The sequence below is a fragment of the Petaurus breviceps genome, unplaced genomic scaffold (genome assembly GCF_028583685.1).
Source record: "Petaurus breviceps papuanus isolate PSGF00001 unplaced genomic scaffold, PetGlider_PUasm1.0 37, whole genome shotgun sequence".
NCBI classification, from domain to species: domain Eukaryota; kingdom Metazoa; phylum Chordata; class Mammalia; order Diprotodontia; family Petauridae; genus Petaurus; species Petaurus breviceps.
Genome location: NW_027186296.1, coordinates 85,287,875 through 85,312,463, shown reverse-complemented (window position 1 = coordinate 85,312,463; position 24,589 = coordinate 85,287,875). Strand labels below are relative to the sequence as shown.

General features: G+C 39.0%; 2 pseudogenes; both read right to left on the bottom strand.

The window, feature by feature from the left end:
* Window positions 1–1,156: 1,156 nt before the first annotated feature.
* LOC138168353 (protein S100-A1-like) lies at window positions 1,157–11,590 on the bottom strand (annotated as a pseudogene).
* Window positions 11,591–23,546: 11,956 nt separating this feature from the next.
* On the bottom strand, window positions 23,547–24,589 carry LOC138169469 (histone H3.3A-like; annotated as a pseudogene).

The window sequence follows — 24,589 nt, the reverse complement described above, 5'->3', positions numbered from 1 at the left end:
TTGGTCTAGCTATGAACTGTCCAGCCTTTCTGAAAAGCAGTTTGAAACTATAGTCAGTTCTGCTCTAACACTTGTTTTGAAAATGCAAATTTGTTCTAGCATGAGTGAAGTATTAGGGAATAATTTGATCATAAGATGAATTTCAAATTTGCTTATTGAGAAATAGTAAGAATGCATAAAATTACACCCAGCTGAACCTAGCCATGTAGGAAATAGGCTCATACACACATACCTTAAACCAGATACCCCAGCTCACTGTGTTATCTTCCAAGATTGTTTTTCTCTTCTGCATTTATGAATTTCTTGACATTTAAAAAAAATGCTCATTCAACATCTTAAACATGCCTGAGTGTCATATTCATTGACTATCTTCTGGTGCAATAGAAGCTGGAGGGAGAAGAGGCTACTGGTCTGCATTTACTATACACACACCCTTCCATTATTCCAGCCTACCAGGCTCTCTCCAGGTGCAGTCAATTTTACCAGTCCAGGCCCCTTAGGAATTGAAGAACAGGCCAAGCAGCAGCATGAGACCAGAGACTCTACCACTATTTGTTATGTTATTTATTTATTTCTTAACAAATTAGTGTACAAAATTGTGCTATCATTTTTAATGTTGTTTATCTTTATTTTTCAGTGTGTCATTGATGAAGTTTTTGAGTGTCATACTCTTAACCTCATAAGTCCTGTGATTTTTATTGCACAGCTTAACATAGCTCAATGCTTTTTAGGAACATTTTTAGGAACAAATCAGCTCTTTTTTTTTTTTACCAAATAATTGGAAAGTGAGGAGGTAACAGTCATTTGGGGAATGGTTGAACAAATTAAGAGAGATATAATGAAATACTATTTTGCTGTAAGAAATGATGAAGTAGATGGTTTCAGAAAAACCTGGAAAGACTTGTATGAACTGATGCAGATTGAAAATGAACAGAATCAGAAAAACAACCTATACAATAACAGCAATATTTTTTTTAATTGGGAGAGAAGCCTTTAATGCATAATGGAACAGTACACCACAAATGCTATGGCCAAACCTGGGACAATGAACTGGGGGAATCTGAGGGTAGAGGCAGGGCTAATGTGGAAAGTGAAGGTGGGAATGGGGGGAGAAGGAAAAGGGGTTGATGGTGCTGGCCAGGGCTGAGCTACTTACTCAACTATTCTCCCAAAAGAAGTTGTTGCATGCCAAGGTGAGTACAGTCACTAGCACCACCTACTCCTGGAAGTCAACTTCACCATCCCCATTTTCATCCAGCTCCTTCATCACCTTGGCCACTGTGTTTCCCGTCTTCTCGGTTTCCAGGAAGCCAGAAAGCTCAACCTGCACTAGTTTCTTTAGCTCCTTCTTGCTCAGTTTATACTTATCACCTTTCTTGCCCCAGGTGGGGGCAGGGCAGAGAGCATGGAATATATTGATAAGGGATTCCATGGCAGGTCTCCAGCTCTGAGCCCCTGGCTGCAACACAGGTGGGTTCAGAGCAGAAGGGGGAACAGGTGAGAGGGATGAAGCTGTGTGTCCTGTGACCAGAGCTGGTGTGGGCAATAACAGCAATATTGTAAAGACAAACAACTGTGAAAGATTTAGGAGCTCTGAATATCACGATGATCAATAACAAGTCCAGAGGACTTGAGGTGACACGTTACCCACCTTCTGATAAAGAGGTAGGTGAAGGACTCAGAGTACTGACTGAGGTTTGGGTTTTTGTGGGGTTTTTTTAGTCGGGGTGGTTGGACATGACCAATATTAAATTTTATTTTGCTTGACTATACGTGTTTGTGACAGCAGTTTTGTTTTTCTTGCTTTCTCTAATGGTAAGAGAATGGTAGAGGTGGGAGGGAGAAACTGTGAATCTCAAAATAACATTAATTTTTTAAAACAGAAAAAATCCCATAAAATTGAACTAACAGACTTGAAAAGGAGAAAAATTAAACCACAGCAAGAGTGATTCCTTGGGAGAGAACTTGGGAATGGAGTGATTGGATGTCATGTTGAGGAAAAGATACAAAAGCAGAGGCACAGGGAGAGATGTTCATCTGCCTTCAAATATTTGAAGAGTTGTCATGTGGAGGAAGAACTAGGTATATCTACTTGGTCCTGGAGGGCAGAACTAGGAACAAAACACGGAACTTATAAGTAGATTTTAGATCAATTTAAGGAGTGATTTTCCAATAATTATAGTTCATTTAAAAAATAGAGGTAGTGGTTAAAAAATAGAAAAGTAGATCAGTGATACAGATTTATTGACAAGAAACAAAAGCAATGGAAAATAACCCAGTGTTTGATAAGCTCCCTTCCCCCCCCAGAACAAATAATGAGTTGAAGGGCATTCTCAGAGGAGTTCTTTTTTACCTTCTGAAGAAACAAAAAAAAAGCAATCTGGCAGCAATTATGTCTAGAACATTATCATATACCATATACCACAATAAGCTCAAAATGTAGGTGGAACCTGAATATAAAAGGGCATCTCATTTTTAATAGCAGATAATAAGAGAGGATAACTCTCACAGCTTGACTAGGAGGAAAATTCTTAACTAATAAGATGACAGAAAAGGTAAATGACAAATGTCGGATGAGATGTGGAAAAATTGGAACCTTAATGCACTCTTGGTGGTGTTGTGAACTGATCCAACCATTCTGGAGAACAATTTGTAACTATGCCCAAATGACTATAAAACTGCATACCCTTTGATGCAGCAATACCATCTCTAGGTCTGTATCCCAATGAGATTTAAAAGAGGAAAAGTAGGGGCGGCTAGGTGGTACAGTGAATAGAGCACCAACCCTAGAATCAGGAGGACCTGAGTTCAAATGTGGCCTCAGACACTTGACACACTTACTAGCCATGTGACCTTGGGCAAGTCACTTAACCCCAGTTGCCCTCCAAAAAAAAAAAAGCAAAAGAGGAAAAGGACATACGTATACAAAAATATTTATAGTAGGTGGCAAAGAATTAGAAATCGAGGGGATGCTTATCAGGTGGGGAATGACTGAACAAGTTACAGTATATGATGGCAATGGAATACTGTTGTGAAATGATGAGTAGGATACTTTCAGGAAAAAGCTGGAAAGACTCACACAGACTGACGTAGAGTGATACGAGCAGAACCAGGAAGACGTTGTACAGAGTAACAACAACATTATATGATGATCAACTGTGAATGACTTGGCTATTCTCAGCGATTCAATGCTCTAAGACAACTCTGAAGGACTTATGATGAGAAATTCTATCCACCTCCAGAGGAAGAATTGATGGCAAGTCCTCAAAGAGATGGGAGTACCAAATCATTCTACTTGTGTCCTGAAGAACCTGTATGCAGGCCAAGAAGCAAAAGTTAGGGTTGGAAAAGGAGTATAACAAGGCTGTATACTATCATCTTATTTATTTCACTTATATACAGAGTATATCATATGAAATGGCAGACTGGATGAGTCAAAAGATGGTATTAAGGTTGCCAGGAGAAATATCAACAATCTCAGGCATGCAGACAATACCACTTTGATGGCAGAAAGTGAAGAGGAATTAACAAACCTCTTGAGGGTGAAAAAGCATGTAAAAGCAGACTTGAAGCTTAACATCAAAAAACTAAGATTTAGGAGCAATGTATAGCTGTGAGAGTTGAACTATAAGGAAAGCTGAACAGAATTAGCGCTTTTGAATTATGCTGAAAAAGACTTTTGAGAGTCCCTTAGACAGCAAAGAGATCAAATCAAATTTACTTAAATAAATTAATTCAGGCTATTCACTGAAAGGTCAAATTCTGAAGCTGAAGCTTAAATACTTTGGTCCCATAATGAGAAGATGGGACTCATTGGAAAAGACCCTGATTCTGGGAAAAATTGAAGACAAAACTGTAAGTAACTGTATGATAATATGTTCCATAGTAAGAGAAATGCAAATTAAAACAACTCTAAGGTTATACCTTACCTACACCTTGCAACTTAGCGAAGATGCTGAAACAATTGCTGATAGAGGGGCTGCAGGAAGACAGGCACACTCAGACTTGGTAAAACTGTAAATTTGTGGAACGCTTCTGGTCAACTCTTATTGAACTATATTCCAAGAAAACCAAAGGCAAAAACCAAGGTCCATTATACAGGGTATTCCATTGCATTAAGAGTTTATAACACCCTATATAATACCCTATAATACCAAAATATTCATAGAGATGGCACTGTTTGTGATAGCAAAGAACTAGAAACAAAGTGAGTGCTCATTGATCAAGGAGTAGCTGAAAATATATAGACGTGATTGCATGTTATTTTGCAGTAAGAAGTGATAAAAATATTTCAGAGAAATATGGGAAAGTTTGTATGAACTAATGAAGAGTGAGATGAGTTTTTAAAAGCAAGAGAACAAAATACACCGTGACAGTAGGTTGGGCAGTGTCTAGAGTCCTGGACTTGGAGTCAGGAAGATCTCAGTTCAACCCTAAGCTCAGAAGTGCACTTGCTGTGTGTCTGTGTAAGAGTCCCATGTGACCTCCTGGCATCTGTTTCCTTCACTGTAAAATGGAGATAATAACCATACCTACCTTCCAGGGCTGTTATGGGATAACATATGTAAAGTGCTTTGCAAACTTTAAAGTGCTTTATTACACATATTGTATAAAATATGACATAATATAACAATATATAAAGAATTATATAACCTTGAGGTGTTAGCAATTTTTGTTATTGCAACAATGTATATTAAAATATCACTAAAAGGAAGGAAAATTCCGAGTAACTGAAAAAACAAGGAAGAGAGTCTGGAAAAGCGGTAATTAAATATATCTCCTTCCTCAAGGCAAAGTTTAAGGAACTAGCAGAATAGTGGTATATGTTGTCAGATGCTGTAACTATTGCATGTTTAAATTTAATTGTTTTCCTTTGCTTTGTACAAGAGAAAAATCAGGGGAAAGGGGAAAAGAGGGAGTAGTTTCCCTCCAAAATGACTAATATAAAGACAAAAGGCATCAATTAAAAAAAAAACCAACCATATAAAATGGAATGGACTTCTTTAATAGGTAGTGAACTCCCTAGTCTTAGAGATGTTCAAGGAGAGTCTAGGCATGCTTGTTGAGCATGTGGAAAAGGGACTTTCTGCATAGAAAAGGAACATAGACTAGATGACCTCTGGGATCCCTTCCATCCTTGAGAGTCTCTAAGAGTTTTGTTTCAGGTAATATAATTTAATCCAAACTATGTCCAAAGCTATGTAATAATGAGTCATCCAAATTGGGTTTTACCACATTTGGGATGAACTGAGTCATTGAATGTATTCAATTTATTCTATAAACAGCTCCTCAATATGAAAGAAGCAATATTTTCTTTTAAGATATTTTATTCAGTCAATTTTTTCCAATCAGTTTTTTGTCTGTGGACTTCCAGAATTTAAGGTAAGAATTTGATAATAATACTAATAGCTTACATCAACATAGTGCTTTCTTAACAACAGCCCAAAGGGTCAGGTAGTACAAGGATTTTTATCACTGTTTTACAGAGAAGGAAACTGAAGTTCAATGTTTGAGATAAGGTGATTTTGTCCAAGGTCATATAGCTAGTAAGACTCGAAACCGGGTTTTCACCACTAGACCCATATCCTATGGAAATAAGAGTACTTGTATAACCTACCTTGTAATAAAAGCCCTTTGTAAACCTTAAAGCGATAAATGATTGCAAATGGTAATTTTTTTCCCCTCTCTTCTGTCCTTAGGCAGAGGGTGACCTGCAAAAGCAACGTTCTGACCAGCAGGTGGTGGAATTGTTCCAAGGTGGCCGAGAGCCCAGATTTTTTTTTTTTTTAATGGACCTTTGTTTTGCTTTCACTAGACCCCACCCCCAAACCTTGAAAAGACACCAGTTACGAACTCCCTCCAGGCTTCAAACAGAATACTGCTTTTTTTTTTTTAACCGAACAGAGCAATCTCCTGATAGCACACTCCTGTATGGAACAGCCATTCGAAAGTGAAACAAGCACTGGGGTCACATCTTGCCTTTCCTATTTAATAGCTGCATGTGACCTTGGGAAAATTGTTTTATCTCTCCGTTCCTTAGTTTCCTCCTCTGTAAAATGGGGATGATCATAGGCAGTATTTCCTACAACACTGGATTGTTATGAGGTCAGTGTCATATCAGTTATGGTTATGGGAAGGCAATTTTCATCTCAGTATAAAGGAAAACTTTCTAGCTTGAAGTTTTATGTTTTTTTTCAAGTCCCAAACATTCAAGAGACCCTAGAAGAAGTAGAGAGACTTAGTTAGTAATGCTAGTTACCATGAAGTGGCATTTATGGAGAGAGGACTGGACTTGAATTCAGTTTGGGGTTTAAATCCCTCTGCCAATGTCAGTTAATAATATGACTTTGGGCAAGTAATTTAACTTCCTCCCTCAACTGTGAAAGGATGAGAATGCTGGTAGTACCTGCCTCATAGGCTCAAAGGATATAATGTACATAAAATAATTTACCAATTTTAAAGGCTATGCAAAATCTATTATTGTTTTTAGTCTTATTTGACTTCTGCTGCTTCCTTTTGTGCCAAGCTATGGAGAAGATGTTGTAGACATTTCCCTCAGTGAACAAACACACAAGGCTTTGGCCCTTCCTAGTAGTTTATGCGATCTCCATTTTCTTTAACTAGTGCAATCACCCAGTCACCATCTCTGGGTGGATATTCCTTTTACAAATGGTGTTGGTGATGAATAGCTGGAAGTAATTAAACCAACCCCTGGTTCACATAGAGATAACTAATTATGGGTTGGCAAAGGCAGACACCAGACAGTTACTTTGCAAACATATTTTGTTACTAAGGGAGGGGATAGTCAGTCATAGAAAGCCTCATTATATAGTAATAAAACTAAACCTATTTGATCACTACACATACTCAGAAAGGAAAGTCAGGAAATTGACTGGCAGCTTTCTGCAACAGAATGACAGGAGATACATGTGTCCCTTCTGATAAATCATTTTCAGTTATTCTGCAGGGCAGCCTAAACCTGACCCCAAAAGTTGGCTACAGCTCTAGTTGTTGATGTCCCATTTCCCCTATAAGACTTTATCACTGGGTGAAGGTCACAGGTCACTAGAGCCCATTATTCTGTAATAGGATACAGAAATGGAGAGGAAGAGAGGAAAGGGGAAGGAAGGAAAAGGGAGAGAGAGTAATAGTTTAGCCTTTGTAAGGAAGGGGAAATAGAGGAAATGGTAAAGGAAAGAAAGACAAGAGGAAGAGAAAACGAAAAGGAAGGATATGGAGACAGGAGGAGAAAGCAGAGTAGAGGAAGAGGAAAAGAAACAGATGAGGAGGTGGGTTTGTTTCAACAACTGGGGATGGAGCTGAAGTTGGGACAAAATCATGCCACCAAAGCAGGATCCAAACTTGGGCCTCCCCTAAACATCTCTTGAGCACATAACGGAGTACAATAGAATTCTCAATTGGCATCATCTTAGCATTAGTACCTACTATACTGTGATCTTTTGGAGGCCACAAAGCATTTCTTGGCACAGTACTCATTTTTGAGCAAGATCATTATGGCAGCTGTGTGTAGAATGAATGGAGTTGTAGGGAAGACAGGAGGAGCTAATATGATAAGCAAGGTGATAGAGCCTGAACTAGGGTAGTTGTTGGGTAAGTGAAGGGATGAAGGATGGTTGCAAGAGATGTTGTGGAAGGAGAATCAAGAAGGCTTGGTGGCTGGTTAATAATCCAGGATGACGCTGAGGTTGAGGTAGTGAATCTGGTTGATTGATAAGATGGGAAATGGGAAAATTTGAAGGAGGGATTATTTTAGAGAGGTAGATAATAAATCTTATATTTGTCATGTAGAGTTTGAAATGCCAGAGCATATCCAATAGACATCCAGTTGTCATCTCAACAAGATGAGAAAGTGAAGACAAAGATCCAATTTACTAATTCACTAAACAGTTGTAAGGTCCTTTCTATGTACAAGGCACTGTGGTAGGCACTGGGAGAGAGGAGTACAAAAACAAGAAGTAAAACAGTCCCTGCCTTCAGGGAGTTTATATTTTTGGGAAGGGGTATCAATAAATGAAGGTGTTTAATAAACATCTGTTATATGTTAGATGGAAAATCATAATCTATATTTACCAAGAAATTAAACTAGACTAAGAAGAGAACTTACTCAAACATTAAATAGCAAACTGGATGTTTTAAAAGCAACAAATCTCATTGAGAGGACCTAATGGGAAAAATTAAACTTAACACCATTAATCCTTGAAGATCAATGATGGGGAAGTATAGTTGGTGAATCATTCAAAAAGAGTATATTGCTGGCAACAACCTTTGGGACCTAAGCATAATGAAGAAAACCCAAAGAGCTATCTAATTCAGCCCAAAATAGGAATACGTAAATGTATATTGATCACCATGTTGCGGGCTTTTGTGGGGAGGAAGGAGCATTAAATAAAGTCCTTAAATAATTGAAAAGCCTTTCAACCACTGAGCCAGAGTGGCTCTTCCTCACCACTAGGAGGAGGTCAGCAAGCACTTATTATGGGTCCCTGAGCCAGAGGTACTAACTGAGGGCCAATAAAGCAATGAAGAATCAAGAAAGCAGTGTCTATTCCTACCCTTCTTCTCCCACCATTTAATGAGAAGGAAACTGAGGTCCAGAAAGGAGAAGGTACTTGCTCAAGGTCACACAACTAATTAGTGGGAGAGCTGACTCCAGGATCCTGCTATAAGTATTTGTATACAAATACTTTCAAAGCTTCCCTATGAAATTTTCAGTGGCTTGAGAACGGGTATCTGGTCCCATTCATTTTTGTATGCCCTTAGTCCAGAGCCTCGAACAGTAGTAGGCACTTAGCACATGTTTACTGAAGTCTGGTTGTCGAAGCCCTTTGTTTCTCTCTTTAAATAGCTGTGTTACTTTGGTTAAGTCCCTTACCCTCTCTGGGTTTCAGTGTGCTCATGTGTGAATTGAAGCAATTAGATTAAGTTATCCTAAAAGTCTTGATCTTTAAACTCTTGTACACCAAGGTTTTTGTAATCTATGAAGCTACAGTACAGACATTGTAATGATAAGAGTTGGCCTTTATGTAGCTCTTTAAGGTTTGCAAAGTACTTTACTTGTATTGTCTCATTTGATTCTCACATTACATAAGAAGGAATGGAGGCCAACAGGGTAAATGACTTACCCAGGGCCAAACACAGGTATACTGGAGTCAGCTCAAACCACCTCAAGAAAAATTATTTTAAAATCTTCACAATGATCACTTACACCTCAGAAACTGGCAAAGGCTAATTTGATGTTTTGGTCATTAAATTTTTCCAGAGAGCTGGTTGTTAATCCATTTTCCAGCACCTTTCTAGTCATAAGGCTGGTGAACATCTGAGAGAGGATTTTAATTCAGGTCTTCCTCACTCCAAATCCAGCACACCATCCACTGTGCCACCTAGCTGACTCCATAATATGGCAGAGATGAAAGCTACATTAATGGTAAACTTGAAATAGTATAGATTAGTCTCCACATTGAATAGTCAACTGGGTTTAAATAGAAACTGCCAATAAAATGCCAGATACGGCCAGCTATTCCTTGCCTACACTCCACCCTTTTCCCAGGTTGGCATAAAAATAGTTCTCATAAACAGGGGACAATGGAGGCCATGACATAGTAGAAAGACCACTAAATTTGGAGTCAGAGAACTTGGGTGTCTGCCCCTGCTAAGGACATATATCCTTGGGTGAGTGACTCTCATGTCTTTCTTGAAGAGGGCAGGGATGCCTAACTTGAATGGAGAAGCAAAAACAAAACCATAGGGGAAACTAACAATTGCTACAGGTATAGTGGGAAGATCAATCATGACCCCCAACCAAAGTGTAGACATCAGAGTCCCTGGGTTCAAATTCTAGCCATGCCACTCACTCACTATGTGACCTTAGGCAAGTCATTCAAGGTCTCTAACACTCAATTTTCTCATCTGGAAAATGAAGAAGTTGAACCTCCAGTGCTGCTTCTCAATCTCAATCTACAGTCCTACAGTTTTAGCCCTTCCTAGTCTCAAATTTTCAGACTTATAAAATGTTGGAGATGGAAGGAACCTTAGTGATTACTTAATTCAAGCTCCTTCTTGTAAAGATAAGAGATTTGAGACCCAGAGAAGAAAGATGACTTGCTCAAAGTCGTACATGTCCAACTCCATGTCATTAGTTTAAATAGAACCAGATCACAAAGCCCGGTGATCTAGATGAGTCAAATAGGGGCAGCTAGGTGTCGCAGTGAATAGAGCACTGGCCAGGAGGACCTGAGTTCAAATCTAGCCTCAGACACTTAATACTTAGTAGCCATAAGTTAACCCCAATTGCCCTGCCTTCACCCTCCAAAAAGCAAAAAAACAAAACAAAGCAAAACTAGATGACCCATATAAAGTACAGCTCCAGAATTTAGGGACAAGTTAAGAAAATAAGATCCTTTGAGATCCAAGTTAATAAGATTTCACACACACAAAAAAGAATGAATCATGAAACTGCAGACTTTTAGACCTGGCAGGAACTTAATAATCATCTTTAACAAACCTTTCATTTTACATCACATGAGAAACCTGAGGCCATTGAAGAGGACCCATCTGGCCCTAGGATCACCCAGCAAGTTAGCAGCAGAGCCAGGGCTAAAAATCTAAGACATACTCATTCTTTTATATTATGAGGTTATTCATCTGTGGAAATATTCCCAAGAAATAACCCACCTTAAGGGATGATTTGTAAATATGGCTGATAAGACTAGAATATCTCCTGATTATTATCTATAAATAATATGTATTACCTAGAAATATGTTATTATATATAATGATATATACCTCATGTAGGACAAACTACAATTTAATTAATTAGATCTATTCTTCATGAGTTAGTATTTTAAGCATAGAAATATTTGCTAAGGGATAAGTAATAGAGACAAAAGAGAATTGAATAAGAAAGATTGTCTTAGGATTTTTTCTTTTTTTTTGCTTTTTGAAGGGCAATTGGGGTTAAGTGACTTGCCCAAGGTCACACGGCTAATTTTTGTGTTGAGTGTCTGAGGCCAGATTTGAACTCTGTTCCTCCTGACTCCAGGGCCAGTGCTCTATACACTGAGCCACTTAGCCGCCCCCATGTTAGGATTTCTTGACCTAATCTAGGGAGAACCTTGATTGATCCCACTTTTTATGACAAAAATATCCTTAGAAGGAAGAAAAATAATTTGTTAGCCTGCCTACAAGGTCTTAAAGATCAGCCTACTCTTCTTCCTCGAACCAAGCACCTTCTGATATATAACTTGGTGTCCTAAAGGAAATACTTCTCAGGAAGGAGAGTTTCTACAGTGACTGGGGACTTGGTTCTCCAATTAAGAATACCTTCCTCCCAATATAAATTAATGAATAAATGTCCCAATTTATAGCTTGGTCTTACGTAAGTCTGCTAATCATGGACTAGTTTCCCAGAGCTCTGTTGCTCCTCTGTGAATTCATAAATTAATGTTCCTTTGAAACTAAAACCCAGTAATGACCCCCAACCAAAGAATAAATAGTCTGACCCAGTCTGCCAGTAGGCTTCTAGCAGTCTAAAGGACAGCATTAAATAAACCGTTTCAAATAACTTACCCATGGCTACACATGTGAGGGCCCCATTGATATCCCTGGGCTATTAATAGAACAAGAGAGAGGGCTTTTATATGTCCAATTGCTCCTCTGTGGAGAAGTGATGGGAAAGCATGGACAAGAGTTACATAGGAAGACAAAGCATGAAAGAAGTTTTGATCTGAACTGCTGTGTGGGTGAGGTGTCTCTAGAACAATTTAGGTCATTGACCCAGGAAGTCAGAAAGCCAGATCTGTTTCTTTTTTTTTTTTTAATTTAAAAATTGTTTGGGTTTTTTTTGCTTTTCGTAGGGGCAGTTGGGGTTAAGTGACTTGCCCAAGGTCACATGGCTAGTTTTTGTGTTAAGTGTCTGAGACCATACTTGAACTCAGGTCCTCCTGACTCCAGGATCGGTGCTCTACTCACTGCACCACCTAGCCTCTGCAGATCTATTTCTAAGCCCCAACCTAAGGCTGGCCTTGGGCCTATGCTTCATGGGAGTTAGTATTTTAAGGATAGAAAACTTTGCTAAGTGATAAGTAATATTGACAAAAGAAAATTGAATAAGAAAGGATGTACTAGAATTTCTTGACCAAATCTAGGGAGAACCTTGATTGATCCTACTTTTTGTAACAGAAATATCCTTAGAAGGAAGAAAAATAATTTGTCAGGCTGTCCCTTATTAGCATCAAAGCTCCCAGTGGGTATATGGCACAGTAGAAAGAGCCCTGAACTTGGAATCTTAAAGCCCAAGTGTGGATCACTCCTCCCCCACTTATTATACCTGTGAGACTTTGGGCAAACCACTTAACCTCTCTGGGCCTCAGTTTCTTCATCTGTAAAATGAGGAGGTTGGACAAAGGTAGAGCTAGAAGTAGCTCTAAATCTGTAATTCTATGACCATTATAATCACATATATTAGTGTAGAGCTGGCCCTGGTGTACACTGGTGCTTTCTGTTTATTTTCATGAATATGGAAAAGATTTTCTTGGAATTGTCTGTTTGATCCTCAGCAGTGCTACAGTCTTCTTGTGGGGTCAGTTGGATGACATCCTGCTTTTTGAAGGAGTAGAGATGAAGAATGAGCTACAACCAAAGCAAGCCTCTAGCTGCCTCTTCTTTCTCCTTGTCCCTGGGGTAGTAGACATTGTCTAAGTGGTCCTGCTATTGATTAATTGGTCGGCATTTATTTGGCGCTTATTGTGAGTCTAACATTGTGCTGAGGAACCTTGACAATAACACAGACCACATAGGTTATCATTGGACTAAAGATGTTTTTTAAAGCTGCAAGGGACCTCAAAGATAATTTTACAGGTGAAGAAGGTAATTTAAAGGATAATTTTACAGATGAGAAGAGCAAGGCTAAATGACTTGTCCAAAACAACATAGTAAAGAGTAGATGGAATTTAAATTCTGGTCCTCTGATGCCAAACTTAGTGCTCTTTCCATTATCAGTTTTTATTTCAGTTTGTGATTAACAAAGGGTACAGGAACTCTTTCTTAAAAATCTTTGCTTAGGGACCCGAAATTCCCAGTATAGACACTATAAATAGTGCTAACATTATAGGGAAGAGACATATGAAAGGAAATGAGAAAGATGCTATTTACCTGGTAATTGACACTTCCCTGGAGTTTGTTACCTGTCCCTGGTCATTAGAGTCTAATTAAAGCTGCAAAACACCATCTCTGTGCCTGGCCAGTAGGCTTGGCATTTGAGATCATTTACTGAAATGAGAAAGCTAAAGCCAAATTGAACTGGCATTCTTTTGCTTTTGTTAAAATCTAATTGGGGATTCATTCATTCACTCAACAAACATTTAATTAAGTGCTCACAGTGATAATATCAAACCTGAAGGTGGAGGCAGAGCCAGCATAGGCAGGGGCTGCCTGTGGGTTGTCATACAAGGTTCCTTCTGTTTCAAAGATCTATGGTTATGATCTTTTTTTTTCTTTGGAGGGGGGAAAGCAAGGAAATTGGGGTTAAGTGACTTGCCAAAGGTCACACAGCTAGTTAAACATCAAGGCCAAATTTGAACTCAGGTCCTCCTGACTTCAGGGTCAGTACTGTATTGATTGTGCCACCTAGCTACCCCCTGACTCTGATAATTTTATATTCTATACAGGTGGGGAATTTTTCCTTTCTGCTCAGCACAGACCCAGCCACTTAAATCATGTAGTAAATATGGACACAGACCTTACATTGGGTAGTAATTGACTTTGTTAGAGTGAAATTTTGTTTTAATAAGCATACAGAAATGACATTGCCAGTCTACAGGGACCAGAGAGTTCATTATTTTGGCACCAATTCAATAAGTATTTACTCAGCCAAAGTTGAAACAACTGACCTCCAAGGCAACATGACATAGTAGAAAGAGTATTAGACTTGGAGTAAAAAGGTAGACAAAATTCCAGGTTGACCAATTACTAGCTCTATGACCTTGAGCAACAAATCAGGGTTTCGGTTTTTGTTTTTTTGTTTCTTTTTTGTTTGTTTTTTGCTTTTTGGAGGAGGGAAGGCAGGGCAATTTGGGTCAAATAACTTTCTCCAAGGTCACACAGCTAGTAAGTGTTAAGTGTCTGAGATCACATTTGAACTCAGGTCCTCCTGACTCCAGGGCTGGTGCTCTATTCACTGTGCCACCTAGCCGCCCTGCAGCAAGTCATTTTACTGCCTAAATCTTGGGTATAATTTTATTTTGTATCTGCATCAATTCAAGAAACATCCATTAAGTACCTACTATGTGCAGTGCTAGCCAGTGCTGATCCAAAGACCACAAAAACAAATAGAGCTTGCCCTTGAGAAATTTACATTGGAGTGTAGGATAGAGATACCATAGTTACAAAGTAAGTAAATACCAAGTGTATTCAAAATAATATTCAAGAGGGAAAGGGTGCTAATAACAGAGGGGATCATAATCAAGAAAACTCCTTCTCCTTTACCCCTTAGGAGGTAGTCCTATGTGCTTTGAAGGAAGCCAGGAATCCTGAGGGGTAGAGAAGGGGAAGGAATGTATTCTAATGAAGATGAGAAGGGATATGGATGGGCAAACTCTTATACAAAGGCACAGATCTTATACAGAGATGAGCATGTTTGAGGAACTGCACTGAAGCTGGTTATAATGGAAAGAGTACAGTATTTACCTGAGGATCAAATGCAAATTATTATTAGGAGGCAGAGTGGTATTGTGAATACGTAGTTGGCCTTGGAGTCAGGGAGGCCTGAATTCAAATCCTCCCTCTGACATGTATTAGTTATGTGACCTCTCCAGGCCAATGATGTCAAACTCAAAAAGAAACAGAGGCTATAAAAAAGAAAGAACATAAGAGTTCTTGTAGCCATGTTGACTTAGAAAACTTATTAACATTATGTGTGCTATACTAGATGTAAGTTTAATTTTATTATTATTTTTATCCTATGATACATGTTCTACTATATTTTAATTTATTTTGTTAAATATTTCGCAGCTTCATTTTAATCTGATTTTTGCTGCCCTCAGCCAGTTGTTTGACGCCCCTGCTCTAGGCCACTCTCTCGGACTGTAAATTGTTGTTATTGTTATCCAATCATTTTAGTCATGTCCAATTCTTCATGACCCCATTTAGAGTTTTCTCAGCAAAGATACTGGAGTAGTTTGCCATTTCTTTCTCCAGCACATTTTACAGATGAGGAAACTGAGGCAAATGGAGTTGAGTGATTTGCCCAGGGTCACACAGCTAGTAAATGTCTGAGATCAGATTTGAATTTAGGAAGATGAGTCTTCCTGACTCCAGGTCCATCACTCTATCTGCTACACCACCTAGCTGTCCTGAAGACTATAAATTGCAGACCTCAGTTGATAGATAATGTTTCTTCATCAAGAGTTTATCAATTAAATCCAAAGTCTGGTATTTTCTTTCAAAGTTACTTGTCTTTACAATTCACTTCATTCTGTATTACTTCATACAAGTCTTTCTAGGTTTCTCTGAAACTGTCCCCTTCATCATTTCTTATAGCACAATAGACACACACACAGAGTTGGGTACAGAAATGCTTCACAGCAGGGAAATAGAAGGTAAAGAGGAGAAGGAGGAATTGGTGGGAGGGTAGATTAAGGAAGGGGTTAATCTTCATCAAAAACCAACTCTAAGGACATTCAAAAGTATTTATAGCTCTCTTTGAGGTAGCAAAGAATAGGAATATGAGAGGATGCCCATCAATTGGGGAATGGCTGAACGAGTTGTGGTATATAAGTATGATAGAATACTATTTTGCTGTAAGAAATGGTGGAGGGAATGATTTCAGAGAAACCTAGAAAGACTTGTATGAAGTAGAACCAAGAAAACAATTTATGCAGTGACAACAATATGGTGAAAACAAACAACTTTGAAAGAATTAGGAACTTCAATCAGTGTTATGACAACCACAATTACAGAAGATTAATAATGAAAAATGTTACCTATAAAGGACTCAGAGTACAGAATGAGGCATATATTTTTTCAGACATGGCCATTGTGGAAATTTGTTCTGCTTTGTTTATACATATTTGTAACAGGGTTGGGTTTGTTTTTGTTTTTTTCCATTTCAAGAGAAGGAAATGTCTTTTAAGTGGAGTTGAGAAGGGATGGGGCAACTCTTATGCAAACAGACTTTAGAGATGAAATGTCATGTATGAGGAACTTCTAGCAACCCAATTGTATTAGGTTGGTATTTGATGGGGGTAGGGAGGGGTGGTGGTGAGGAAGACAGATTTATGTTAACCGAAAAACAATAAAAAATTATTTAAAAAATCCTAACCCCACCTTTTTCCTTTTTCAAGCTCCTCGTCTGCTTTGGCTGTTTCTCCTGCCTGTTATTCTCTCCCTCGTTATCTCGGTCTCCTGACTTTCCTCACTTCCAGGAGGGCCCAGCTAAACTTCCTCCTTTTACAAGAAGCCTTTCCCATTCCTTTTCATGCTAGTGCTTTCCCCTTAAAGTTCTCCAATTTATCCCATCTGTATTTTGTTTGAACACATGTCATCTCCCCATTAAACTGGAAGCTCCTCGAGGGCAAAGACTGTTTTTTGCCTTTCTTTAGATTTTTAGAAGTAGATGCTTAATAAATACTGGTGGACTTAGCTAAACAAACAGTAGAGGATTGCTGAAAATAAGATACACAACATTAATTATATGAAGTAAAAAAGCTTTTGCACAAATTAATACAACTAAAATGAGAAAGGATTCAGGTAACTGGGGAAAAAAACTTCTGCAAAGTTTTCTCTGATAAAGGTGAATGGATTCAAATTTATAAGACTAAGAGCCATTCTCAAAAAGATAAATGGTCAAAGGACTGTAATGGGAATGCAGATTTGGAAGATCTTCCCTGCCCCTAGGCTAAAGTGCACCTGAAGCCTGGGGTGGGAGGCTTGTTTTTCAGTAGATACTTCTTGATTGGCCAGTGAGTCAATAAGGTTGTTACATTCTCTGAGCCAGGAGAAGGGTATATAAGCCCTGATGTGAGGCTTTGTTTTGGGGGCTCACTTTGAGAAGTGTTCTGTGATTTGATCTGTATTATGGGAAGCCATTGTCCAGGGCACCCCCGGCTTTGAAAAACCCAGATGTGGAAACCCAGATGTTGACTGGGTATGGATGTAATGGTTGGACAGTTTGGAAATCTGTCTACTTGATCTGTTTCTGTCTTGATAATTCTGCCTGTATACTTTGAAGTTCAGGGTGCTGACCTTTTTCCCCTGAACAAGGTAAACGATATATGTCTGATTGATTAAAGTAAGCTTGTTAACCCATTTTGAGTTGCTTTCCTTTAACAAGCAGATCCAAGAACCTGTGCTAGCAGCCACCCTGGGAACGCTGGGGTGCTTGCCGCTACAAGGACATGAATAAGTGGTTTTCAAAAGAAGAAATCTAAGTTATCAATAACCATTTGAAAAAAGGCATCAAATCACCGACAAAGAAATTAAAACTCAGATTCAACCTCACAACCATCAGCTTGCCAAAGATAGCAAAAGAGGGAAATATTGGAGGGACTATGAGAAAACAAACATACTAATGCATTGTTAGCGGAGATGTAAATTGGTCTGGTCATTCTGGAAAGTAATTTGGAATTATGCTTAAAAAGTTATTAACCTGTGAATACTCTTTGGTCCAGTTATACCACTACTAGAACTGTACTCCAAAGAGATCAAAGAAAGAAGAAAAGGACCTTTATGTACAAAAAGATTTGTAGAATATCTTTTCATAGTAGTAAAAAACTAGAAACTAAGGGGATGCCTGCCTATTAGAGAATGGCTAAACAAATTGTGGTAAATGTTTCGATGGAAGATTATTATGCCATTAGAAATGACAAAATGAACTTTTCATATGAAACTGAGAAGACCTCTGTAATCTGATTCAGAGTGAAGTGAGCAGAGCTAAAAGAACAACTTACACATTAGCAATATAGAGAAAAACAACTTTGAAAGACTTTAGAACTATGATTAATGCAATGATAAATGATGAGTTCAGAAGACCAAAAATGACTCACACTACCCACCTCCAGTCAATGAGACATACATATTTGGATATGGTCAATGTGGGAATTTGTTTTGCTAGGCTATACATATTTATGGTGAGTTTTTTTTCATTGTTCTATTGAAGGGGCAGTGAGAAGGAAGGATAATAAACACAAAAATCAATTTTTAATAAAAAAAAAATAAACTGAACCTTGAGTAAGTATTCTGAAAGGTGGAAATGAAAAGAGAGAGCACTTTAGACATGGAGTAACAGTCTAAAACAGAATTTATTTTCTTTCTCCCCTAAACTCCCCCTCATTCTCTTCCTACCCTTTCTGCAAACTTCTCTGTTACTGTTGAGGGTACCATCACTCTTCCAGTCATCCAGATTTACATCTTCAGCATCATCTATTCTTTATATTCACTCACTCCCCCATATATAAGCAATTACCAAATCTTATCAGTCTCTACAAAATCTCTGTCATTTATGCCCCCCCCATCTCCTCTCATACAACCACCATCCTACCTCAGACTCAAACCTCTCCCCACTTCAATCCATCTTCCATACAGCTTGTTGTTGTCTGAGTCTTTGTGACCCCATATGCCATTTTCTTGGCAAAGATACAGGAGTAGTTTGCTATTTTCTTCTCCTGAGGAAACTGAGGTTAAGTGACTTGCCCAAGGTCACACACTAGTATCTGAAGTCAAATTTGTACTCAGATTTTCCTGACTCCAGGCCCAGCACTCTATATACTGAGCCACCTAGCTGCCTTTCCATATAGCTACCAAAGGAATTTTCCTAAAGTGTGGATCTGATCATGTTATTTACCTGCTCAATATACCCTTGTGACTCCTTATTGCCTCTCAGATCAAATATAAACTCCACTGTTTGGTATTTAAATTTCTTTACAACCTGGCCTCTTCCTACTTTTCCAGGTCTTCTTACATTGTACACCACTCTTTTCACTTTATAATCCAGACATAGTGACCTATTCAGTGTTCCACATATAAGCACATGCACAGGACCCTGACTCTCTCTTTGCCTTTGCCCTTTGGAATGCATTCCTGCCTCACCTCCACTTCTTGGAATGCTTGCTTTCCAAAATGCCATTTTCTCCATGAAGTCTTTGCTGGTCACCATAATTGCTAATTCACTACCTTCCCCAAATTATCTAGTACTCATTTTCCGTTTGATATGTATATACTTCTATAAAAGTTCATGTTGCTGCACTGCCTCTCTTTCTATTCCTTGGCCCTCCACGTAAGCTCCAGGCAGGCTGACACTTTGACTTTTTTCCTTGAATTTCCTGTACTTAGCAGTGCCAAGTATATGGCACTGCTTGTCTTGAGGCAGAAATGTTTGAGAAGCACTACCTTACTTCTCTATCTAATGAAATCATTGGTCTAGTGCCTATCTCTCATCAATAACCTTTTACCCTGACAGTTGCACCAGGGTTGTTATAGAAATGAAAAGGAAAATCAAAAGAGATTTTATCAAAGGCCCTAAAGGTCTTTCACTTTTACAAGAGATAATGGATTCCTTCCTTGTAATAATTCTTCTAGAATTTAAAGGGTCCCCTAACTAAGACTGAAAGTAAATGCTTACTAAATGCTCTTTGGTCCCTGATAGGAGGCTGGAGATGGCAGAACCCAGTGGAAAACAGAGAGTCCATGAAAGGGAGTGAGTAATGTGAAAAACAAGTTGAAAAGGTAAATTGGAGCCAGGCTGGAGAAGGCCTTCTTTAAGTGCCAGGCTTATGGGTTTATGTTTTCTCCTAGAGGCAGTTGGGATCCCCTGAAGATGTTTGGACCAGGAAATGAATGGCACAGCCAGATCTGCACCTTAATAATAATAATAGCAATGATAGGTAGCATTTACATAGTACTTTAAGATTTGTAAAGTGTTTTACACATATCATCTCATTTGATTCTCATAAGAACCCTGGGAAATTGGTGCTATTGTTAAACTGGTGCTGACAAATACAGGATGTCCCGAAGGACTTGAAGTGGCACTAAGACTTTGGGAACACTCTCTTTGTGAAAGATGTATTAGAATGAGGAAAATAGTGTTAGGGAGATTAATTGGGAGACTAATTTTGTTGAGGCTAATGATGACCTGAACTAGGGCAACAGTACTATATGAACTAAGAGAACTTTTCTTGTAGTGCAAAGGAATCATCATCATTATTATAGTTATGATTTTGTTGTGGATGATAGTCCCAAATGCTTAAAATAACCTTTGTTATGTCACAGCCCTATCAGTAAAGCTCCTTTGGGCCATGGAAATATTATTATACAAAACACAACATTATGGCACCTGGAATACCAGTTCCTGCTGCTGGGAAGTTTCAGTCTAGGGGACCCTTTAAATTCTAGGAGAATTATTACAAGAAGGGAACCCATTATCTTTTGCAAAAGTGAAAGACTTTTAGGGCCTTTGATAAAATCTCTTTTGATTTTCCTCTCCATTTCTTTTTTTTTCTCTTCATTTCTACAACAACCCTGGTGCAACTGTCAGGATAAAAGGTTGTTTATGAGAGATAGGAACTGGACCAATGATTTCATTAGATAGAGAAGTAAGGTAGTACTTCTCAAACACTTCTGCCTCAGGACCCCTTTAAACTGTTACTGAGGATCATTTCTTTTCAAACTTTTTCAATGTATCATTTGATCAGTTGTGCTGACTTTATATACTTTTCAAAAAATATTGTCATATGAGGTGGTGCTCTGTTGGTAGAATCAAATGGTTCAAAAGTCCTTTTAAAAAGTTTTAGTGAGGGATGGCTAGGTTGCATGGTGAATAGAGCACCCGCCCTGAAGTCAGGAGGACCTGAATTCAAATCCCACCTCAGAAACTTGACACACTTAACTAGCCGTGTGACCTTGGGCAAGTCACTTAACCCCAATAACCCTTCCCTTCCCCCCCAAAAAAAGAAGTTTTAGTGCTATTTTGATATATTAAAGCTTTAAATTGTACTAAGACTCTTGGAACACTGAATTTTTTTTTTTAACATCAAAGAAAGGGATAATATAATCAGTGTTAGAAGAGACCTCAGAGGCCCTTTAGTCCAAACTGGACCTCAACAAGAATCCTATTTACCACAAATTTTACAAGTGATTATTTGGCCTGTGTTTGAAGATCTTCAGTGAAGAGAGATTCACTACTCCTCAAGGCATATAATACCACTTATGAATAGCTCTATTCCTAGAATTCATAGAAAATATTTCCTTAGGACAAGTCTAGTCTGACTTTCTGCCACTTCTACCCTTTGCTCCCAGTTCTATCCTCTGGGGACAAGCAGAAAGTGCTAATCCTTCTGCTTATTCACCACTTTTATTCTGCCCTTTTCTAGTTCATAGATCAGTCTCTGTTTCAAAGGAAACAGAAGCAAATGAAAGTTGAGCACCTCTTTCTTCCTTATCATCATCACATCTGCCTAGGACTGCACTAAGGCCGTACTCTGATGCTTCATCTTGGTCTGAAGGGAAAAGTTCTAAAGTTGAGTTCCAAATTTGTGGTTGAAAGCTCCAGCTTCTGGAGCATTCTAGTCATTCTTGATTTCTTCTTTCATGAATTTTAGTTCTTTTGAATTTTTCTAGATTTTCTTCTTGTTCTGTGCTCCTCAGAGGATTCTGTTTTTCATTAGGAGTCATTAGTTCACTTTCCTTTATATTAAAATGAAGCCCCTAAAATAGGTCCGGATTTTAATTGCATACTTGGGCATTCTTCCTTCTGTTTTTTGGGTTCCTCTCTGTTGGCTTATCTGCCAGGGTTCTGGGATTTTATTGAGAGCTTTTCTTGTAATATCTTTGGTGTTTCCTTATTTTTTCTTGTATTCTCTTGTTACTTGTTCTCCCCTCCGCTTTTGCTGGAGAACAAACCCCTAGGGACTCGGCTGCAAATGTACCTGAGCCTCCTTGAGTTGGGGAATATATGAAGGTCATCTGGGTAGCCCTCACCTAAGATGGTTGGTAGGGAGGATGTCTGATAAGCTGATAAATGTAATCAATAAACAGAAGAGTTGGAAACAAGTTTAGGAATCACTTAGTCTAACCTCCACTTAAACAGGAATACTCTTTTTTGTTTTTTTGTCTTTTTGGAGGCGGGAAGGCAGGGCAATTGGGGTTGAGTGACTTGCTCAAGGTCATACAGCTAGTAAGTGTGTCAAGCGTCTGAGGCCAAATTTGAACGCAGGTCCTCCTGACTCCAGGGCTGGTGCTCTAATTCACTGTGCCACCTAGCTGCCCCAACAGGAATACTCTTCAGAGAGTGACAAGTGGTCATTTGTGAAATTCCTCATTTCCTCGTCTGTGAAATAAAGAGACTTTAAATTCATAGCACCATCAGATTTTATTAGAGTGGATACTCTGAGGCCCAGCTCCTTCATCTATAAAATGGCGATAATCGTGTTAGCCAGGTGTTCTCATTCTGATTTCTAGTTTCCCTACCCACTATCTGTGGGAACATATCCTCATTTGTCCATGTTTTTCCCCACTTTGGAATATTTTGGGAACAAGGGAGAAGGATGAAGAGGTAGAAAAAGTGAGGAAGCAGCTCTCATGCCTCCAAAGAGACGCACACATTTTTGTCTAAACCCAGAGAATGCAGAGGGAACTTTCTGTAGGGTGATCTCCCTAGGGAAAGCTTTGAGAAGCAACAGGAAGTGTTCCCAGTGATTCAGATGGTGGGATCCTTCCGTGATGGTCCATGGGAAGTGTTGACACAAGTGTGAGAAAGCTGGCATAATGAGCTATCAGGAGGTGGGGGTAGGAGACACATACTGAAACTTTGCCAGACACTGGGCCATTTAGGAGGAAGGCAGAGATATCTGCTCCTTGTAACCTGGAACATTCCAGGGAATGGGTAGCTCTGACCCTTCAGTGAGGCAGATACCTTTACCCCATTAGCTCCTAGCAGACCACATTGTAGAATTCAAAAATTCTTGGATTTTGATTCTGAAAATTTGTATTTATGTCTCAGCTTTTTTTTTTATTTGTGGCACTAGCCAGTGAGAGCTTGGATAAGTGACACGACCCCTTTGGGCCTTAGGTTCTTCATCTCTGAAATAGGGGTAATTAGAGTTTTGTAAGGAAAGTGATTTATAAAGTGCCACATAGAAGTGAACTATTATTATAAACTGGGATTGCATCCCTCTGATACTTTAAATACTTGAATGTCATAAGAGGATGGGAACTTAGAAGTGTCCAGAGGGAACTGTGTCCAAGGCTAGTTAATCAATGAACTCCTAAGAACTAAATAAATCTCAAATCACTTCGTAGTGCAGTGGCTTTGCTAGCACAACATAAATAATGGATCTTTTGGGGTCTCAGTTTCCCTTCACCTCTTTGCCAAACCTAGTCTTCAAAACTACCTCCCTACCCTCCAAGAAAACTCATCTCCAGGAAAACTTTGGTGGTTTATTCCTAACTATTTATTGCAGCCATGTCACAGGACCAAGGATCTAAGTCCTTGGTCTCAACTCTTTCTCTTAAACTCTTTCCCTGCCTTCTTTTTTTTTTTTTAATAGCTATTATAAATGCACATAGTGTATTCTATAGCTGCCAGGTTTATGGTTTTTTTCTTGTTTTTTTTTTTTTTAGGAAACTGTAAGTTACCCTGTGGTTAAGACTTGTATATTTATCACCTTCTGAAAAGCCCACATTCTATCACAGTGATGTATGGTCAGACTTAACAGCCCCAATTGTTAAACACTTGGATCAAGTCATAACCAGTTTTATTGCAAAAGGACCCTGTACACATTTATATCAATTCTAGTACCTTACCATTTTAGCTACCCAACAAGTCATTAACATACAGAAACATGCATCACTAGAAGCAAGAATTATCACCCATCCCTTCTGAGTAACAATGCTCACTCACATCACTGAGGTCTGTGAACAGTCACTTTTCATATTCATCCTGAGTGAAAGATGGAATGACATAAGTACAAATGCAACATATTATAAACAATTTCTTACCAAAAAAGGTCACAAATTAAAACCAAAGTATTTTACAGAATTTACTACAAAACACCATAAAACTGCCTTTACTTAAGCTCTTTCTCCCCGTATCCTGCGAGCCAACTGGATGTCTTTGGGCATGATAGTAACTCTCTTGGCATAGATGGCACACAGGTTAGTATCTTCAAAGAGACCCACCAAATATGCTTCACTTGCCTCCTGAAGGGCACCAATAGCTGCACTCTGGAACCTCAAGTCTGTTTTGAAGTCCTGAGCAATCTCCCTTACCAATCTCTGGAAGGGAAGTTTCCTGATCAAAGCTCCGTTGACTTCTGGTAACGGCGAATCTCACGAAGGGCCACAGTACCAGGCCGGTAACGGTGAGGCTTCTTGACCCCGCCGATAGAGGATGCGCTTTTCCTGGCAGCCTTTGTGGCCAGCTGCTTGCGTGGAGCTTTCCCACCAGTGGACTTACGAGAAGTCTGCTTTGTACGGGCCATCTTGTCTTGCCGAAGGAACAGTCGATGTTTCCTCCGCTGAATTCCCTGCTGATGCCGCCGCTTCTGTCTGCTCGGCGATGCCGCCGATTCCGCCTCGCGCT